Genomic DNA, 16,791 nt, shown 5'->3' on the forward strand with positions numbered 1-16,791 from the left:
ATTCGAGATTAATCGTCGTCAACACAATATATATACAGAGGGGACTGTGGAGAATTGACTGCCAGTTAATTGCTAATGTAGGGGGGAGGGGGAGAGGGAAGGGGAAACATTAGAATATTTTAAAGCCTTATGAGGGGGGTCAGATATATTTTATCGCGACAAAACCTAAATCCTCCCACCCCCCCACAGGTGATAATGACTGGTCCCTATTTGGCCTAGGAAAAGCCGGCCACAATCTCAGCTGCTCATGTCCAAGCCTTTTGAATATTAAAAACAATCGCCATTCAGTCACTAGTCTGTTCTGTACTTTAGATAGGTTAAAATCGTTTTCAAGTTGGCACCTTGTGGTATGAACTGATTATTCTAAATTGAAGATCTGGTTGATTAAACTGTTTTTTTCTCTGCTACTTCCTTTTACAGACGATTGTCGCATTGTAAAGTATGAGTCCCAAATGGTTGGGAGATCTCTGTTGAATCACACGATCATTTCGCTCGTCATAGACTCGATGGACATTTGTGAATTGAGGTGCTATCTTGAACACGACTGTGTGTCGATCAACTTTGGAGCTGAACATGACGTAGGGAATAGATGTGAACTAAGTGACTCAGATCACATTGTTCATCCTGGAGATCTAAAAAATCGAGAGGGATTTATCTACAGATCAGTTGAGGTATCATTGTATTGGTCTTTCAATTCCATGGAGGTCTTACACCATGAAATTAGGACCGCAAAATTAGCTATGCAAAAAGAAAGACATTGCACATACTTCTCAACTTTGCGCCAAGACGTTGCTGGGTTGTTTTCCCTTCAGGCGCACTGTGTTCTTCTGACCCTGTTAAAAAAGAATTATCCTGGGTTTTCCGGTTCAAACCGAGCTAACGAAAGAAATTGTGGCGCCCCTACGTGTTACACATTGTTTATTTCCTCTCTGCTTCCATCTCTCCTTACTTTTACGACAAGCATTTCCTTTTCAATCTCTTTTCCTCTTATTCTCTGCTATTTTCACAAATTTTTTATTTTCTCTTGTCTAATATCTCCCTTCTACAGTAGAACTCTAGTAACTGAAACTTGGTTAACTCGAACTCCCTGGTACCTTGAGAAAGATCCGATATCCTTAAGCCCATTCTTTGTTCCTTTAGGAGTTCGAGTTAGCGAGGTTCTATTCTATTTTCTAGCAATTTCTCGCCTCTTCTGGCATGAAATGAATAATTAAGTATGTAATCGAATTTCTTTTTGCCTCAACAGAATTTTTGCACCAGCAATCCTTGTTCATCGAATGGCCGCTGTCAAACAGGATTTGGAGATAAAGGATACCGCTGTATATGTTCTACAGGATACACAGGGGAACACTGTTCTACAGGTAAAACTTTTTGTGACGATCTTTTGAATTTCTGACTTCTTGACCGACAACTGATAAGATGTAACCCTTCCACTCGCAAGAGCTGATAAGAAATTCCTCTTACTGTCTGCCATACAATTCACATGACGTTACTTCGGGAATTTGCAATTGGATCCACTTATGATTCCCTACTTGATATTTTTTTCTCATCCCTTGTCCGCTTGATATTGTATTGATAATGCAAAAAGAAACTCTGACTTGGTCACCCATGGTAGTGAAAGGGTTTTATCATCATTGTTATAGCCAACCATCTATAATTTTCATCACTTTGTATTGTTAAGCGATTACTTTTCAGAATTTTTGAGAAAATCAATCAAATTTAGGCGTAACGCACGCCTGACACATAAATTTCCGTTGTGATTCGTTGCATCTAGCGATCCTCGGTCACGTTAAAGAAAACCCTGGGAATTCTTGTAAACATATCTTGGATAATGGGACATCGAAAGGAAACGGGGAGTACTGGATCGACCCCGGGAACAGCGGAGACCCTTTAAAAGTTTACTGTGACATGACAACTGATGGAGGTATGAAGGATTCTCGAAATATTGATAAACCAATCGTGTAGCAACCTCCAGCCTTAGTGCACCTCCCCGCCTGAACCCAGCCGCGTGATAGAAGCTCAAGTTACTTAATCATTTCACTCCCAAGATCTCATTAGCAATTCTCCTTACTGTCTGCTATACAGTTCTTATGATATTAGTTTGGAGAAGTTAATATTGGATCAACTGACAATCCCCTGATTTTCTTTTTTCCTTATTCTCGTTACTTGTCTGCTTGATATTGTATTGATATTATAAGAAGAAATTCTGTCTTGATCACTCACGGCAGTTAAAGGGTTAAAGGTATCATGGAGAGAAGATTAGCGGCATTTATAATTCGTGCTTTTATGCACGAACAAGCATAGATGATCCCATCAATGTACACATTTTTGGTGAGCTTGATAATCACGGAAACAACCATAACTTTGAAGTACTTTAAAAGGTAATTTCTGCCCGCAGAATTTATATTTGCGAGAATCGCGTACTCTCAAAGCTACCAGCCGACAGTTGTTAAATCCTTTTTAATTAAGACTCGAAACCTCTGTAAGCCTGAAAAATTAATTTTCCGATTTGTGAAGGGTTCGCAGATCCGTCTCATATTTATTTATAAATTAATATTTTGCATGCTTTTTGTAATCCTTGCGTCGTTCTCTTTCATTAATATTTAAATTTACCCGATCCTCCCTCCGTTCCTCCTGAAACCATGTGCCCCCCCTCCCCCCCTAAAATCCTCCGACTCTATTCAGGCGATAAATGATGACACAATTAAGTTTGCTTGATTTCAGGAGGTTGGCTGCTGGTCGCAAACATTGTGGCTGAGGATTCCATTCCTCAGAGGATGACGTCTATGGAATCATACCTTAAAATACAAGACTACAACAATTCAAAAATGTTCCTTTCCGATACTGCCATGACCGAACTGCGGAAGCGTTTGTCTTTCACTCAGCTGAGATTCCACTGCAGCAAACAACTGGGACGCACGTTCCACGTGACCACTGTCGCTAACAGCTCTGGTGAAGCCGTGGTCAAGTACTTCAGCGCTCAGACGAATGAGCGACCTTCTTCATGCAACTCTTTCCAGAGAGTAGAGGGGGATAATTCTTCCCTTTCTGTGGCATGTCATGAGTGGGGGACCAAGCATGACGGGAGATGGGGTCACGAGGACGGAAGTAACAGACCAGTCAATCACTTGGCGTACGTTTCACATACGTATCACTGGCATATCGACCAGCAAGACTGGTTGTGCGATGACAAAAGAAACGAAAATAACCTATCACGTGGAGATTTTTGGAAAATATATGCGCGATAAGCGATCTTAAGAACTACCCACACTCCACACATTACGATTGAAAAGAGTGAAATTGTGACTGTTAGATTTTTCGGTGCTCTTTCCCCATCACATGCTGTAGTTAGATTTTTACCATGAGTATAATTCAACGAGACAATACGGTTGATGAGAAAAAAAAGAGAAAGTTCTAACATCATTTGAACATCATCAAAAGCTGCACCCAGCCTTTTTAATCTTAGGAAAGCAAGCCAATGAAATCAAGAACAAAGGTTAAAAAGGTGAGTTATATCAAGTATAGCCTACCTTACTTACTATATTCCGGGTATTATAGTTTTCTCATCGTATATGTTAAAAAGACTTTGATTACAAAAACCTTTGCGGAAGGTGTTCAAGAACTTGTAAAACGAAGACAATGACGTAATAACTTTCATTGTTGTCGCATAAAGTATGCGATATGGTGACACTCTTTGTGGAATGATCTTGTTCACAATTCAGTTGTCATTGTATAGTGTTATACTTCTGTAGCAGAGTGTTTTAAAGAACCGTTATGAAGGACCTCGAGATAAGTTTATGTTTAGAGCCGTTCCGAAGGACATCGGTACTAGTTCAGTGTTTAAAAAATGGTAAACACCACTTGGGAGGTTTGTTAAGCACTCAAGAAGCTAGAGTCGCTCTCGGCTATCGCCTCGAGCGACTCTTACGCTTCTTTCGTGCTTAGCAACCTCCCGCGTGCATCGATAACTCAATAGTGTACGCTGTGGTGTTTACCGTTTGTTTTATAACATAACATTGATACATTGTAGGTAAAGAGTTCCCTTTTATTTAACAAATCTTACCTGACCAGAAAATACAAGCGCGCGCGGAAAAATAGTCTTTGTATTTGCTCACGTCAGCAGCGTACACCCATGGGAAAATTGAGGACGCTAAATTGACCAATCAGAGCGCGCGCTCTACTTTGGTTATGTTCTAATTATTTTTGGTGTTTCGTCCAACCAGTATATGAAACACGGAACAACTTGAACCCTTTCATCACAAAAAGTGAGTAAAAAAAATTTCTCTTTACAGTATCAATATATTTTCCAGCAGGAAGTTGATAAGATGAAAGAAAAATATCAACCAGGATCATTGACTGATCTAGCTCCAAATTCACAAACTCTAGGCAATGCACGGCAAACAGAGTGGAGAAGTGATCTCTGGATCATCGACCTCAATTCATAATGTCTGACCCATACTTCTCCATTCTAGCAGCTTCAAGTACTTTCACGTATGTAAATAAGTTGTAAAACTGGTGTGGAATCGCTGAAAAATACCACTTAGTCTCTTAGTTGATCAGATAGATTTTCTCATCGTCTGTTTGCTAGATAACACCCTGATATTCTTGATATTAAATATCAATCACTTCTAAGAACGCAAATTGAAGTATTGCCCTTGAAAGTGAAAGACCAAGCCGACCACTCTTACGTGTGATCTTTATGTGTTTTTCATGTATTCTTCATGAAATAAAATTTTGATACTTATCCATTTTGATAGCCGCGAATACCTGCAAATTGCAGAGGAAAAGCATCGTAATATCAGCATTAATTTACAAGTGCTTATTAAGTGTCACATAACACCTCTGCTTGCGGAATTACATTGGTTACCAGTGCCAGAATACATTATATAAGATACTTTTAATAACTTATAAAATTTTGGACGGTCATGCGCCTAAGTACCTTTCAGACCTAATCAGCATTCAGCAGCCTTCGTGCAGTATAGCTTAAAACGTAATGAGAATGGTCCCTTCCTTGAAAGAGCAATTGCGAAAACAAAGAAAACAATAGGTGACAGAGCACTTCAGATAGCTGCTTCTCTTTTTTAATTGGAACAAGTTACCTAGGTCTGCACAGGAAGCAAGGAACTTAGAATCTTTTAATACTATAATTAAAACATTTTTATACAGTCAAGGAATCGTTTCACTTATCAGTAGTAATCTTCTTTTATCCATTAGTATTTTAGAACTTCTTCTACAGTTGTTATTATTCGATGTTAGATTTTTAAATGTAAATAGTTTGTAAGCTTTACTGAAAGATTTGTAAGATTCATAATAGAGGTGTAAGTTTAGTGATTATTGTATAGGAGAATTTCAGTCAGTCAGTGAGTGAGTAACTTTATTACCGCGTCAAATCTTCTAGCTGACCACAGGTCGTCTACTAATTAGGGACACTTAAAATTACACTTAAATCTAAAAATCACACTGAGATATTTAGTACAGGTGTATAAAGATATAGCGGGTTTATAAACATATAAGTTACAATGAAATGTTTACAATAAGTTAAATTGCCTATACTTATGACTAAAATTAATTGGTACTTGACAATTATAATAAAATAACAATTTTAATTGTTAAAACTTAAAAGCTCCAGTTGATTATTAATTACCAAGGTGACAGTCAATGCAGTCGCCATCAGTAATTAATGTAGCAGGATTCTCCCTCCTAATATTTGCTTCAAATGTTGATAAGGAAGTTATGGCTCTGTTCTTACCGGATAGTTTTGACCAAATTTGGTATCGGATCAACTAATAATCCCCGAATTGATATCTTTACTTTATTCTGTTTACTTGTCTGTTTGATTTCGTGTTGATATTGTAAGGAAAAATTCTGCGTAGGTTACTCATGAAGGTTTAAGGGTTGAAGCGAAAACGTTGCTTTGAAAACAGAAGCTATAATCGGGTACGAAAGACCGTGACGATAACTCGTAAGCTTCCTTACAACCCACGCAGGCCCATCAAAAGTACGTCAGGGGATGACACAAATTGCACATCATAGTTGACAATTCGACGTGTTGATTGACTCACACCGGCGTATATTCGCATGATTAGGTACTAGTGATCGGCAGCCTTCATTTCCGTTAGACAATTCTACATACGTTATTATTCGGTTCAACAGTTAGAATTTCCTCATCATTGATCATTCAATAACCAGTGGTTATGATGAGGTTGGCAGTCAAAACACATGCTATGTTCTAGGAACCACTTCCTGTGTTTCTTTGAAATGCGTTGACATCACCTGTAAATCCAACAAATATTATTAACAAGATAATCTCTTAAATCGTTTCGATTAAACTTGATATCGTTTGAGGTGAAAACATTCCAAATAGACGGCGTATTAAGTGCCATATCTTTACGGACTACTACTTCATTCTGAGGATTCCGTTTGTTAAAATCAAGCGGTGGAAACTGCAAGTACGTACAATCAGAGTGAAAACGATATCATGCATCGAAATGGGGTGATGGTTTTTACGGCTAATGGTTAAACTTTTGGCTATTTACGGCTAACGGTGAATATCATTGTGTTGTTGTCACCAGGAATGCGTTTTAAGGTTAACGAGAGAGGGCATTGGGGTACTTAGAAACTACATAATCTTAGGAAAAATCAACCAAAAATCCCGATACCCTCTTCGTTAACTCTTTCGTCGACTATCGATTAAGATTTGTCAACTTTTACTCCTAACGGCTACATTTTTTGGGCGTTTTACCGCTAGCGGTCAACACACTAAGACCCTCTTGAAGAACGATACCATAGCAAATCAAGTTATCTCAGAAATGCTATCACAATAGAAAGATCACTTTTTTTTAGCATTTGGGCGTTAGAAGCGTGTGAAAGCAAGTCAAGGGCAAACACACTGTGGTCTCTTTCATCGATTTCCTGTTTTTCTAAGAATAGGTATGACGTCATGAATAATCGACGAAAAAACTACTCTACTTTAAAACACGAGGCAGCGTTTTGTAAGACCTGAATACCGGATATTACCTACTTTTTTCGACGACAACAATATAGGATTGCAACAAGTTATCAGGGTAAGAAATCCGACTTTGTCAGCACTTGTATGAGAAAACAATTGATATTGCTTTTCCTGCACTTCTCGCCTACTTTCCATTTAGATGAACTCTTATTATGGTTTCTAGCGAATGTTAAACGTTGGAGTGTACAGGAGGATTCTTTCGTAATTTGATTGTCACATTATTGTCCAATCTACATATAGTTTAAGATTGAACAGTTTGTCGTGTAGCTCTTAATTATGGGAAAAAAAAGAAGACGCCCACCATAATTGTTGCGACTGGCGCTTACAACTCGTGCATATCTGACTGGCCTCTCTGCTTTGACAAAGTTTTCTTAAAAGGTCGTTTAATTTACAACAGTCGAGAAAGAGTGCTAGATGCAAGAAGCAGACACACGGTTTAAGTGTCCCGCTAGATGATACCACGCTGAAATCGAACGATGCCAGAACATGGCATAGAGCACCAGAGTAGGACGGAGGGCCATGTAGGATTGCAATGTGAGTGCAGCATGAACGAATGATGATATTTTTGGATCAGTTTCAATTTTGCGTCCAAATTTTTCAGCTACCCTATGAAAAAAACATGTAATGTATAAGAGACGATGTTGAAATCTTGACTGTATGATATTGTAGAGTGTATCAGGTTAGACCAGTGTCTTAAATGGTGTGGCATTCGTGTTGGAAGACATCGAGACATTCGGGAAACACGTAATAAATTTCAGTTAGCTTCGACTTGACATTGTTGCCACTGTTGGAATTAGTAGTTACAAAAACCTTTTAGAGACTTGCTCATACAATATGTTTTATCATTGGCAGAGTTTGTTTCGAATTTTAGAAGTAATCAGATGATTTCGAGCGAAATTTTGGCTAATTGAATCAGCACGTGTAAATTTTTCAAAGTGTACGATCAGCGCTCACCCTACGGGATCGTGCAATTAAAGGGAAAGTACAGTCCAGAAAAATTTTATTTCAATAACAAGAATTTTTCCTCGGGAGTTCGAAAATAACTGCCATTTTTTCCAATTTGCTTTTTATTAGCGACAAGAGCGCTTTGAAGTTGCCCATTTTTATAACTTTCAGGGTTAGAAAAACGCCATCTTGGATATTACCATATTGGCCATCTCTTGGCCAACGATGTTTCTCCCAACCCAAGACCAAGAATGATAGAAATCAGGAATTATAAACACTACAACCCCGCTCTGTTTTGTGATGATTTAAAAAATATATATCCCTTGGGATATTTTGGAACTTGAACAAACTCCCAATGAGGTGTGGGTATCTTTCAAAGATCTATTCCTGACAGCAGCTGACAAACACGCACCAATTGAAACACGACGTGTTCGCGGAAGATCGGTTCCCTAGTTAACGCCTGAGATTAAAGATCTCATGCATAAGCGTGATTATGAACAGAAGAAAGCGATATCAACAAATAATGAGCTACACTGGAGTAATTACGAAAGATTACGCAATGCTGTCACCACCAAAATGCGTAAAGAAAAATGCAACTACTCTTCAAACAAGCTCTCAGATGACCAGAACTCTAAGGAAATGTAGAAGACTTTAAACAATATCTTGCCGAATGAAAAGAAATGCACAACCAAGAGTAGCCCATCAAATTTGTCAGCGACAAAGTTCAACGAGTTTTTTACATCGATTGCAAGGAATTTATGCAATGTCTTTAAAGACTCTGCCTTTCCTCAAATTTTAGTCCCTAGAGTTGAGAAGGACTTTACTCTATTTTCTGTTGATACCAGTTTTGTGCGCAATGAGCTGACAAAACTAAAATTATCAAAGGCTACTGGACTTGACAAAATCCCTGCAAAACTCCTTAAAGATGCAGACTCCGTTATAGCCAAGCTGGTCACCTATCTTATAAACCTCACTATTTCGACGGGTGAAATTCCATCACAGTGGAAGGAAGCTAGAGTCACTCAATTTACAAGACTGGGAAGAAGGATGACGAGAACAACTATCGTCCAATTTCAGTTCTCCCCCTGGTTTCCAAGGTGATGGAACGTGCCATTCAAGTTCAACTATTGTCCTTTCTTGATGAAAACAAAGTTCTTTCAGCCAGTTTCAGTCCGGTTTCCGCAAGAAACATTCCACTGAAACATAGCTAGGACAGACTGAAACCGCTGTTGTTTACCTAGTTGATCATATTTTAGAACACATGGACAAGCAACAGTTAACCGGAGCTGCCTTTATCGATCTAAAAAAGGCCTTTGATCTCGTTGATCACCATTGCCTTCTTCATAAGCTACAGCACTTTGGTGTTAGAGGACACAGTTTAACTTGGTTCAGAAATTATTTAAATACTCGTTCGCAGAGGGTTCAATATGGAAAAGAATTATCAGCTAGCCTTCCTGTAGACTTTGGCGTTCCGCAAGGTTCCATATTAGGACCATTACTACTTGTTATTTACATAAATGATTTGCCTAAGTGTCTGATACACTGCGAAATTAGCATGTACGCCGACGATACAGTCATCTACTACTCTGGGTCCCATGTCAACGCCATCAGGGAAAATCTATAAGTAGATCTCAAACGAGTTGAGCACTGGCTGACGAGTAACAGACTAATATTAAATCATAGCAAAACGAAAGGACTATGCTACTTTTTGGAACAAGGCTATTACTGAAAAACTCATCAGAATTTGTACTGCAGATCCAAGGAAAGGACATAAAGAGAGTGACGAAGTTTAGTTATCTCGGGGTTATGCTCGACGAGCAGCTTCACTGGAAAGAGCATATTGACACGATTTGTAACAAAGTCAACAAGCGACTGGGAATCTTAACCCGAATAAGATCTTGCCTTACTCTTAAAGCAGCGAATTGTGTCTACAATACACTTATAAAGCCAATCTTGTGTTATACGGACACCGTGTGGGGTGAATTGTCAGCCACCTCCAGCAAACCCTACAACGGTTATAAAATCGCGCTGCCCGCATCGTTTTAAGGCGTGACTCTTCTAAAGACACTTTTAATGTTTTAGGGTGGGCTGAGCTAGAAACAAAACGGAAGAGACATAGATGTACCTTAGTATTTAAATGCCTAAATAATCTAGTAGTATTTCTATATGTAGTACTATTTCTATATTTCTAGTACTATTACTATAGGAGTGACTATTTCACCAGAATTTGAAATGTACATAGCTATAATACTCGCAGGAGAACAGATTTGCACCTGCCCAAACCGAAACTAAGCCTTACAAAACGAACTTTAAGGTATTCGGGCTTAGCTCTTTTTAACATTTTACCTCGTTGTATTCAAAACGCCGAGTCACTTTCTTCCTTCAAAGTTTTAATTAATACCTACAAATTTTAAAATTTTATAGACACTATATTCTTGTAAACTGTTGAATGTTTGTTTATACCTTTACTTATAAATATTTTTTGTATTTTTAAATTTTATCCTGTATTTCCAGCTTTCGAGATGTCTTGTATTCTTAATTATTGTAATTTTTTACTCCAGGGCCCCTCTGGATATCAGCCTCGTTGCTGAATGGGCCATCCTGGCTAAATAAAGTCTACCTGCCTACCTTACGTCAGCTGTGACTTAGCAATAGTCAAACTTGGTTCGGCGATTCGTCCTTGTTGACCTGTTTGACTTTTGTGAAAACAATTTCTAACACTCCTAATGGTCGAAATGAGGTGAACTGTCGTGTGGTTGAATGTGAAAATACATACTAAAATTCAAAAGGAAAAGGCGTAAGCCTCCACAAGCTACCGGAAAGTGAAATATTAATACATTGCCGGCAGATAATCAAGAGATACGTTTGCGACAATCAAATTATCCTTCGTTAGGCAAGCGCCCATATTTCACCATACCATATCGATTGGACACGATAAAAATAATATGAAAATGTTTTATTTCTTCCAACCAACTACTTGACGTAATTATGCAGTGTAAACAGTGTCCATATGACCAGGGGTGCCGCATCGGGAAACTTAGTGGTCCCTCAGCCCCGAACAAACTCCGGCAAGTGCATGTTCTCCTTTTTAGCTGCTATTCTTTTTAATGCACTACCTCTTGAGATCAAACAGCTTGTAAGAACTCCTCCTGTCTCGCCTAATGCTCCTATTTCTTTTTCTGCTTTTTTTAAGCGCAAGCTACGCGAACTTTTCATTCAAAAACTCAATTCCGTTGCCCATATTGAAGAACTTTGCTGCTTTGCATGACGTTTCCTGCTTTACTGCAATTGCTATTTCTCCTGATCGTCCGAGTTTGTTGCGATATATTGCCGTTATCCTATGCTAATTACACATTTTTTATTAAATTATTTTTAAACTTCATTTTAAATGTTAAATTAAATTAATTATTGTATGTATGTATTTTTCGAATTTTATATTATCTATTTTTGATTTGTATTACAGAGGGCCATGCGTTAGAAAACTCTTTACTGGGTTAATCATGTATTTACGTATACCCTATTTAAAAAAAAAAAATAATAAAAAAAAAAAAATAAAAATAGAAAAAAACACCTTATGCTTTCGATAGAAATCGAAAGTTTCATTTTAGCTTCAGTCATATTGAGGTAATTTCTATAAATGTAAACACTGTTTGACACAGGCGACTTCCTAACGCGTGTCGAAAATAACAAATCTCTACTTCTCACAAGTCGCGACATTTCAAACACTTCAGAATGAAAAATATTGTGTTGAAGCTAATTTTAAGCAATAAAGATAAAAACACCGTCGCAAATTAAAGGTAAATACTGAAACAAAGTTTGATTTGTGACAATTTTAAGAGCGAATGTTTGAATTGACCGACCGTCTGAAAATCGAAAAATGTGGCACTTGATCGAAAAATTGAAAACCTTCATATTTTGCCTCGAGATACCTTATAGTAAACTTAGAAACGTGGTAAGGTCTTTTTTCCCCAGACTTGCTTCTTTATCCTAGAAAATTCACGAAAACCGAAACGCCGGAACGTCTGTAGCTGTAAAATAGCGGAAATCAGTGCCCCGAGTGGAGGCAAATGAACTTTATTCCTGAAAAGCGCAAAAGAAAGCAAGCTCATATCAATTTAACAAATTTGTATAGGAGGGATTGAGGTATGTAATAAGTCTAAAACGGGACCATTTCATTAAATTCTGAGCTCAGGGAACGCTTTTAAAAATCACTAGTATTTCAAAATCCAAATATCGCAATTTGTAGCAAATTTTCAATTATCATTTTCCCCATGCGCCATAACTAAGAATCGGTTCAGGTTAAGCTTTATTAATTGGAAATAGTACCGTTTTCGAGGATATAATAATTAGTTTGGGGCTTTTCATTTCCGCGCAGAAAAACCAGGCTGAACTTTGTGAAAATCGCAACATCGTCATTTACGTCACGACATAATCTAATTAGGCACCCTGTGGTTAAATTGCTACAAATGCAACAAGGATCTTACAAGATATCACAAGATTTGGCAGTGTTGAAAAAATCACTTGACCTGTTATCAATGTTTTGGCGATCAGATGTTCAAAGACATATAAGCATGACATGCTCATCTTGCTCAGAGAATCTAAAGCCAATTAAACCTCCGAGTGAAGACAATTACCACGTTTTCATTTACGTGGATGATTCCAATATGTGGATCGAAGCAAAGAAGTTAGCTGCCAACAAAAATTGAAGTTGAAATGTATAGAAGATCCAAGGCTACGTCTGGACATTGGAAAGGTAACGGATGTTGTCGCTAATGACAGAAAAGTTGCTTGGGGAATCCTATATGGATTAGAGCCTCCGCCGATAGACTCGGTGTGGCAAAAAATAAGTGAGTGTAGTTGGAAAGCGATCACCACCAGAAGAAGCACGTTTACCAAGAAAGAAAAGCAAGTTGACCATCAAATGGTCGCCGACATAACAGCGCTGGTTTCTGTTTGCGTCTTTAAAGGAAAGATAGTGATGGTGAGTGGGCATGCTGACATGATACCAGCTATCAGCAAAAGCTTACAGATGAAATGGTCCACTGAGATATGGATGTGGGAGAATGGTGTTTCAAATTCACTGAAATAGCTAGCGGAGGAAAACCCAGGATTAATGAGCATAAATGCACTTGACTCGCGCTTGGAAGAAGTCACATTTACTAATTTCACTTTCGGCGCAATCAAGATCCCGGACACGAGATCTACCATCATTAAAGATGTAGATTTTACTCCCAATGAAACATGGCAAAAGAAGCTGGGCTCATGCAATTTTGTTAGTCTTTGAAAAAATTTACTCGTGCTTATTTGTTCCAAATTGCACTCGAAATCATGTGATTACCTATACAAATACCTCGCTTCGTTAACCAATCAGAATGCGAGATTGTATTCAATGATGCGATTCTACCTAAAATAACAACCAATCATGATACGACAGATCCCTGCGAAATAAGTGAAGACACGAGAAAAAAAAAAAAAAAAAAAAAAAAAGACTCACGGCAAAAGAAAAAACCTCTGTTGCGGGAAAATTTAGTGATTTTTCCCTGTGGATGTTTAAGCATATTTATTCGTTGTTTTCGGAATTTTAGCGTTCACAGTTCATGCGAGTTTCTTTCATTGCGATGTTTTAAAAAGATAAAAAGCCTCAAGTAAATTTGGAATAGCCTAGTTAAATTGTACAGCTGGATCTCGGTACTTTTCTTGTTCAATTCTAATGAAATTTTAGGTAAATATAAATAAAATGGTCTTTCCGGTGAAATTAGTTCTCATGATAGTTGGCAGCTGAGTTTATACTCGAAACTTCAATTTCCTTTCATACGATCAAACTTAACACCAACCTTGCTAAGATAAGCGGAAACTTTTAATTGTATTTTTCATTTTTATTTTGTAAGCTGCTCTATTGTAATTACCACGAGTGTATTTTCGGAATCAAAGTTGTGAATTCTCACCTAAGTTTCCTACTTTTAATGGCCTAAAGTTTACTGAGTATGTTCTTTCATTTTCGGCATATCAATATTTCAATGTAGATCATTTAACTTCAAAGAGACGTTTTCCGCTCATATTCAACTATTGTCAGTTTAAAGGACAATAGAACCACGCGCTCGATAGCACTTAAGCAAGCTTTGTTGATTACATCCTTGATTACTAAACTAAAGAGGCTAGAGGTCATGTCGCTTGTTGACCTGACCTAGAATAAAGTTTACTGTGGAACCAAATGCAGTCTCATCCTAGACGTCCGTATAAGCTCGTTCGAAGTAGGTCTCCGTGTACCAGGAAATCGTGACGAGTTTCCGTTCTCGCTGCCGAGTGGTCTCTACCGAGTTATTTCCCCCAGTTATTGTTGTGCCGTCCGCGAAGGTTCAGTTCCCCAGTTAATATGTAACGTTCTGGAGTTCGCTTATACAGTTCGCTTACAGTTCGCTTACAGCTCGCTTAGTTGTTCGTTATCCTAGATTGTATCACACCCCGTTCTCACTTTACAGTGCATAATAAATACTCGAGTCAACGTCTCCTGGGGCCTTGGGCGCGGACTTGGAGGCCTGGACACTACACCTCCCCCCTTTTCTTTAGTGAGGCTTGAAGTCTATGTAAATTGTTTCCCACGTGGACGTTCTGGCTCGTACTGATCTCCAGGGTTCCGATAGCGCGATTGTCGGTCCCCTGTGCGTCTCTTGCATGACTATATTTCCTTCTCCAGGAACCATCCCTACTTCAATATGGCGGTTGGTTGGTCGCCTGTTCATCGGTTGTTGTTCTTTGTCCCAATCCAAATCGTCGTGCTCCTCCTTTCCAGCATACTTGAGTACCTTACAGTGGGAAGAATTGCGGGATTTGACTTCCTTTCCTCTCTTCACAGTGATCATGCTCCCTTTTATTCCAACGACTGCATATGGTCGTGGATCATAGGGCGGGGTCAACGTGTTACCCCTATTCTGTTTCAAAAGGACACGGTCACCAATTTTGATCGAGCTTTGTGATGTGTGTCTGCGCTCATCAGCATAAGCTTTCATTTGCTTCTTCTTTCTCTCGTCTCTTTCACGGATTAGTTCATGGCGTTGTTCTTCCTAGGGAACGACCCTTTCTGGCAGTTTTCTTCTTATCTCTCTCCCGAAAATAAGCTTGTCGGGACTTTCTCTCGTCACAGGATGGGGTGTGGCACGATAGTTGGCAACCGTCCTTTGGATCTCCTGTTTAAATGCTTTCCCCTCGATCTTGGCCAACCCTCGCGCTCTTTTTGACCGTCTGGATGAATCGTTCGACGTCACCATTTGCCTCCGCCCATCCGGGTGTGACTTTCCTGTGCCTGAACCCTTGTTCTTGGGCATATTTTGCAAATTTGGACCCATTAAATGGGGGGCCGTTATCTGTCTTCACCTCTTCTGGAATTCGATAAGTAGTGAAAACACGTGTGAGCTGGGGAATTACAGCCTCTACGGAGGTACTTGTGACAAATTCTAAGACAGGATACCTTGAATACTGGTCCCAGAACACTAAAGCCATGTCCTTATTTGGAAAAGGTCCCGCAAAATCCACACTGATCTTCTTCCACGGACCTGTTGGTAGCTCCGACATTTGGAGTGGCTCTCTGGTGTGGCAAGGGATGGTAGCTTGACAAGCTAGGCAATTCCCAACGTGCTTTTCGACCATCTTATCGATTCCGGGAAACCAAACGTGGGCACGAAGCAGTTGTTTCGTACGAACGATGCCCTGGTGACCCTCATGAGCAATTTTCACCATAGTTTCTCTGAATTCTCGAGGGACTATGATTCTTTCACCCCGAAGGACAAGACCGTCAGCCACAGCCAATTCATCGTAAATATTGAAGTACGCTTTCATGTCTTGGTTCCTGTGGTCAATCTTCCTCTCCCGTATACAGGTGATTAACCTTTTTAGTTCCTCGTCGTTTTCCGTTGCCTTTACCAGGTCCTCTTTGCTGATAGCCCGGGGAATGTCACTTGTGACCACGAAATTCACGTACTGCTTGACATCCTTGGTAGTGCCTAGTTCCCTTCTAGTGCAGGTTTCACGAGGCAGCGGGTGCCTAGATGTATAATCGGAGATATTCGTCTTTCCGGGCCTATATTCGACCTTGAACTCATAATCGAGCATTCGTACCATCATTCTTTGCAGCCGTATTGACGTCTGATGCCTAGGGTTGTTCAGGATGACTTCGAGCGGTTTGTGATCGGTGACTATTTTGAACGGCAAGCCATACATGAATACATGAAATTTCCTGCACGCAAAATCTGCCGCAAGTATCTCTAGCTCGATTTGGGAATAGTTCCATTCCGCATCTGAGAGGGCCCTGCTAGCGTATTGCACCACCCTCCAGCCTTTGTCACTCGACTCACGTTGGACCAAGGTCGCTGAGATTCCTAACGGACAGCCATCCACATGAACTTCATGCTCTGCAGCAGGGTCAAAATAGACCAAGACTGTGTCTGAGCTAAGGCCTTCTTTCAAACTCTCGAACGCTTCCTGATGATTTCTCGTCCAGGCAAAAACGTTGGCTTTGAGTAAACCTCTCAGAAGGTCGGCTTGAGGAGCATACTTTTCCATAAATCTCGCAATGTATAGCACTGTACATAGGAATGAGTTTAGTTCCTTCGCGTTACGAGGAGGCTCGGCCACCTTGATAGCCTCAACCTTTCGCGGGTCAGGGGATGCTCCATCTTTAGAAAACTTCATCCCGTAATACACAACTTTGCTTATTGAATTCACACTTTCCCTTGTTAAACGTTCTCTTCTTTTCTCTAGCCTTCTTGAATAATTTGTCTAGATTCCGATCATGTTCCTGTTGTGTTTTTCCGTACACAAGAATGTCGTCACTGATGTTGAGG

The 16,791-nt window shown here is 39.5% G+C and overlaps 1 pseudogene; it reads left to right on the plus strand.

Annotated features, from left to right (window-relative positions):
• Nucleotides 1–698: 698 nt before the first annotated feature.
• On the plus strand, nt 699–14,166 carry LOC148721754 (uncharacterized; annotated as a pseudogene).
• Nucleotides 14,167–16,791: the final 2,625 nt, after the last annotated feature.

The sequence above is a fragment of the Stylophora pistillata genome, chromosome 10 (assembly GCF_964205215.1).
Source record: "Stylophora pistillata chromosome 10, jaStyPist1.2, whole genome shotgun sequence".
Classification (NCBI taxonomy): Eukaryota; Metazoa; Cnidaria; class Anthozoa; order Scleractinia; family Pocilloporidae; genus Stylophora; species Stylophora pistillata.